The sequence below is a fragment of the Poecilia formosa genome, unplaced genomic scaffold, assembly GCF_000485575.1.
Source record: "Poecilia formosa unplaced genomic scaffold, Poecilia_formosa-5.1.2 Scaffold198, whole genome shotgun sequence".
Classification (NCBI taxonomy): domain Eukaryota; kingdom Metazoa; phylum Chordata; class Actinopteri; order Cyprinodontiformes; family Poeciliidae; genus Poecilia; species Poecilia formosa.
This window is the reverse complement of record NW_006800137.1, coordinates 834,062-840,061: the sequence shown is the minus strand read 5'-3', so window position 1 is coordinate 840,061 and position 6,000 is coordinate 834,062. Positions and strand designations below refer to the sequence as shown.

General features: G+C 35.9%; 1 protein-coding gene across 1 annotated transcript in view; it reads right to left on the bottom strand.

Moving 5' to 3' along the window:
- Window positions 1–6,000, bottom strand: part of lsamp (limbic system associated membrane protein) — a 723,288-nt gene that overhangs the window by 357,018 nt on the left and 360,270 nt on the right. The gene's annotated exons all lie outside the window — the stretch shown is intronic.

Here is a 6,000-nt window from a genome sequence, read left to right as displayed (position 1 = left end):
TTCATAAAATGTATAACATTCTACTAATTGATGCATTGGTTAATTTTATTTTCCCGTTTAAATTTTTTTTTTCAGTCTTCCATTTTAACCACATATTAATAGTAACAGTTCCAGAGTTGATAAGATCCACTTCAGAGGAACATGAAAGACTAATATTATTCCAAATGATTTTTAAAGCCGTTAAAATGTACCAACACAAAGTAACACGAAAAAAATAAATGTGTATTTACATCCCCCAAATCCATTTTGCCTTATTTTAGAGGAACCACATCCCTGATTATTTGCATGATTGCAAATGCTTCTGATCAAGTATGGGACATATAAAATTATATAGGTATCTTAAGGTTATCTTAGCATTCATAGACTTTACTGCTAATGTTTTTTGCAGCTCCAGTTTCTGCTTCGCTATGCTGATTGTTTCTGTCCTAAATAAGGAGCTCTTCTGTCTATTTCTGGGGACTCCATCCCAGTGGTTCCTGTCATAGCAGACCTTTAGCATTTCATCTTCAACTCTATTGAGATCATTTGATTTATGACTGTTGTGCTCTCATTAACTTGAACAATCTGCAGCGTTCTGGTCTGAAAACCCCTAGAGGCTCCCTTCAGACTTTGAGAGTTAGTAAGACTGGTTCCAACAAAGAGTGAGATGATACCAGGGCAAAACGTCACTTCCTAGTTCAGATATAGTTCAAGTACTTTGGACTGTGGGCCTCTGCTTGAACAAGTATGGAGCTCATTACCAACAGGAGTGATCCTACATATAAAGAGAAAACAACAATTTACAGCTGCAAAACATTCAAATTAATTAAGACGAAAAAATCGGTGACATACATGTCTCACTACTTCCTGGCAGATGCATGGGTTTGTTTGATGTGTATATATCATCTTGTATACTGTAGCAGATCTCAAAGTGAGCAATTATTCAGTTTCTGTATCAACTTTAACTAATGAGCACAAACCTGCTGCATGTCAGAGGATTTTCTGTAGAGTTGTCTTCAATAATTTACAGTGTGTTCACTCGCACTCTCAGAACCTATCCAAGCTGCACACAAATCTGTGACCAAGAGCCATATATGGGCATAAACAATATTTGCATTTTTTCCCCCAAAACTATTTTTTTTAAAACATGTAAATTATACCAAATTAGCTATAATATATGAAATAGTGTTTGCTCGTATAGTTTTAAATAATGACAGCCAATTTTTTTTTTTTTTTTTTTTTTGCATTAGATTGTTTTTAATTGACATTGAACTTTAGGATTTACCATATTTGCCCCCTTTAAAAAAATATTTGAGCTTCCTCAACTTCTCCAAACCCCCTAAATCTGTTACTCATTTTCATTGAACTGCGACAACTTTACCTCCAAATTTCTTCCTCATGCAGAACTTAACTATGCTCAACATGAATAATTCAAAACAACACATGAGAAACCGAGCTAATTATACATGATACTGAAAGGCATGGAGAAGAGGATGTGAAATTATGAAAGACGGGAAAATATTTAATGTAAAAGGAACTAAACGGGACCCCCCTCCCCAGTACAGCAGTATTGTTGGAGCCAAAGGAGCTTCTCTTCATCACCTCCTCCTTGTCACAGCAGCAACAGATTCGCTTTCTTCTAATTACACGAGTTTTTCTCACTTCACTAATTGCTTCACATATTTTACATTAATGTCAACATTCTCAGTAACCAGCAGAGCTGTCTGATGTCTTATTTGCAAGCCGGATTTAAAAAAATGGATACTTTTTCCACTGAGCTCTCAAACCCACAGTCCAGGTCAGAAAATGAAAAGAAGGTCACAAGCTCATTGTTCACCAATTCAACAGTGCATTAACTGAAAATATGTCTTTCAGACATTTGGAACAAAAAACAATATATTAACAGTGGAAGCAAGAAAATGATAGACATATTTAAGCTCATTATTTTTGGTTAAAAAACATCTAATTGCTTTGTGGACTAAAATAGTAAAGGCAAGGAGAGTAGGAAGGCAGAAATTAAATATTCATCTGTTCCTGAGTCCTTTGAAGTACTGTTTAAATGAAAAAAAACAAAAAAAAAAAAACAAAGTGATTCAGTGTGATGAATTAGAAGTGATTCACACCTTTACTAAACCAGTGGTTCCCAAACTTTTTCTCCTGGGCCCCCCTATGGATTACAAATTACAAATAGCTGTCTGGTTGAACGACTTTGTGAGAGGGTGGGGGGGAAGGATTGACTTCTTTTGGGGGCAAAATGAATGTACGTAGCTGGACATAGACAACAACATCGGTAGCCTACAGGCTATTTGTTAAGGTTAAGGTGCTGTATTGATATTAGCTAGTCATCTTTTAGCTAACTTTACCTGCTGCGTCCAACAGCTTCACTCAACAGTCTGTTAGTTTGGGGGAAAACTGTGAAAAGTTCTTTGCGTTTTGCTGCTGTTAAGAGAGGAGAAATTCTTGAACTTTAAAAACCTTTTGACTCGTTAAATCCTCTTTTATGCCCGGGTTCAGAAAAATGCTGTGCGCAAGGACTGAGATCACGCAGAGATAACAGCGTCACAATAATCAGCACTTTATTCAAGACAGATGCATACTATCACCAGACAAGACAAACGCATCACAAAACATCAGAAACCTCAGAGCACAAACACATGAATTTACCTGAGAGAGAAAAAGACAAAAGATGGAAACGACAAACAAAAAGCAAAGATGTCTTGGAGAAGTTGCAAGAGCAAAATCTGATTCGTTACTCTGTATTGGAAAGTTTTATCTTCTTTTCTTTAATTTATTCAAATCAGGCGTATCTTTGCTCATCCAACCAGGAGCTATCTCTGACCTTTGTCTCAAGCCAGGAACCCCTGCTGTTTTACGGCTTTTCACAGATGAGTATGAAAAGCTAGAACTTCTACTGTATTGTTTTCCCACACAGACAAAAGGCAGTTCAAACAATCCTAGCAAACCATCTGCTGTAACTACAGGTAAAATAAAGGTCAAAAAGCCAGAATATATTACTGATTTTAAAACTATAATTAGGCCATTTGAATCAAGACATGTTAAGTTTTAAAACTAGCTTATTTTAAATTTATTTTCTCAACACTGCCATGATTTGGGAACCTCTGAACTAAACAATGCTTGCTGTGGTAGCACCTGCATTTATTGAGTTCATCTTCCTTGACCCCTTATATTTGAGTATTGCATTTCAGCTACCTTACATTTGTTCAGAAAGTAAAATGGGATGATGTCATTGAGGCATTTTTAAATCAAATGTACTGACCATGTGCAAAAATGAAGGAAGTACTTTTCGGTTGAAAGAAATAAATGCTTTTTTATTATAAACCCTTTCCTGATGTTAAAGACAGCTCATAGTGTTCATTCTTGTAAGTTTCCAAGTTCAAACATCTTGAGATAAAACCCAGACTGATGGTGTGTTTCCATATTTCTTTTGTCTATTCTCTCTGCTCTGTAGTCAGTGGATCAGATGGACACATCTCACTTGGTTGTTCATTCACCAATATTCTACAACCTCCCATTTTCTGGATAAACTCTTAAGATTACTTTCAATAAATCACTCAGTTTTTTAATTTCTTTCCATACATTTTCCATCCAAGAGGATGGAAAAATGTTTTTACCTAAAGTTGACAGCCTTTTTTTTGTTAATTCAAAAGCTTCACATAGTAGGAAAATAAAGAGACTGTTTTAAGATTTGCTAACTGAATGTAGGTCAAGAATATTTAATGCAACCCATTTATACAGCTTATTAAAGTTCATGTGCCATTTGCTGCACATTTACCTACAACAGTTGCCATTTATTATGGTTATTAGAGCGTTGACAGTAATGAGATCAATCTGATCCACTTCCCTCCCCTCTGGATTATCTGTCAGGCTAAAGAAACTCAGTAGGAATGTGAAGAAAAAAATGATTAAAAACTAGTAAAATAAAGTTGTCTCTTTTCAGCTGTACCATTTACAGAGAATCGCATAGAAATGAGACCACCTTGCAAGTTAAAATGAATTCAATATTGATAATTCTCTCCATAATCAATCAGCTCAGCATCTGTAGTGATACTGCATTTCTCAACTCAGAGGATGCATTTTACTTTAAAATGATCAAAGTAACAAATACCCTGAATAAATCATGCTGCACTTGGAGCAGTTCAACATCAGACACCCATCAACTGAACACCATGTTCCACTGATAAAGGCAAAGAAAGAAAAAAAATACTTTAACTTTTGAATTAAACATCATATTTGGTCCCAGGTGTAAATATTTAAATAATGACCAAGTGTTGTCAAGCTATGTAGACATGCACTGATACAAGAATTTCCATGAGAAGTTTTTAAACATTAAGGATGTTAGGCAGATGATGCACTTTTCAATCAGAGCGTACAATTTGTCAAGGCCTCTCTCAGAGATGATGTTTGATAAAATAACTTCCATCAAAGCCAAGAAAGCCCTTAATTTCTCGAGAAAGTACTTTCATATTACAATAGCATATCTAACTTGTTTGTTAAAGCTGATCAACATAAAAAAAAAAAAATAATAATAAAAAATCTCCACATGCTCGGTAATTCAACCACACATTCCCACATAAAAGCTCATTCACAGCTTCTCTCTCATTTCTGTACAAACATCCCACACTGCTGCTCTTTGTGGAGTCACTTGTAACTTTTTCTTTCAGATTTACCACAAATGATTCGCAGAAAAAAAAAAAAAAAAAACTTGTTCCACCTCCTCCACCTGCTTTTGGTAAGGACAAACTCAAATGTGCAGATAACCGTTGCACTGACAATTTTTTTTATTTATTTTTTTTATGTCACCAGCTCTACTTAGACTTTCTATGACAAACCTTGTAATGGTTGGAGAAGCCCATCAATAATTTGTACACCCCTTATTCTCCAAAGCTCTTAGACTTAAGGTTCATTGATAATGCATAGCTTATCTGCAATCTACGTCAATCAAAGCCTGCTATTTGGAGGATTTTATAAACTGGAGATGAGTTAGGACAAATGCAGAAACTATTCACATATGTTTACAAGCTAAATTTCAAGCTTAAAATTTGTGTCCTTCACCCTCTTTACCAACCATTTTCATAAATTTGCAGCAATGACATAAAAACGAAAGCAAATATGCAAAAAGCCAAGCAAGCAAAGGTCATAGTGTATAAACCCACCCTGGTGACACGTAGATAGACCATACATAAACCATGAAATGATCTCCTGTGAAAACCACTGTGCCAAATTTTATTGGATCCATCTGCTGCCTCGGGAGAGCATAAAGTGTTGCAATGTTAAAAGTGTGTGTGTGCTCAAGTACAGTGAATAGGCACTGTACTTGAGCAGTTTATTTTGTTTTAGATTATCCACATCCTGTTTAAAACATCACAAACGGATAGCTTTAATATGATACCTGCTTACTAAAACAGAGACCCGTTTCCCCACCAAGCCAAACCCTTTAGGGACCTCTCAATGTTATGATCCTCAGGTGTTTGTATTACGGTTTTCATCCGTTTCTATTTGATATCTTTGTTGTTTATTTGGTTAGTTCTTGTTATTTTAGTTTATTCCTGAGTTAGTTTACCTTATCTCATTGGTTGTGCTTTGAGCTTCTTTCTTTAGATTAGCGTTTCTGATCAAGTCAGTTTGTGGTTTGGTCTCTTAAGTTCTTCTCTGCTTTGTTCATCTCTTACCTTTTCCTCAGCTTGTGCCATCTTGCTCCTCTTCTCAGCCATTTCCCATCCCTTGATTTCCCCGTTTCTGCACTTTCAGTCTGCTGCTTTCTCAGATGATTAGCTACTCTGGTTTCTTTGTCACTTTCACCTCTCTCTCTCTCTCTCTCAGTATTTAAGCTCCTCTGTTTGTTCTATTCCTTCCATGTTCTTGCCTGTGCTCTCTTCTGTTACGGTGACCTGTAAATGTTCTCTTCGTTTCATTAAATTATGCATGACAATCTCAAGCTCTCCTCTGCATTTTAGTCATGCCTCAAACCAGCACTAAATAACACCTAAACTTTCTGGGAAA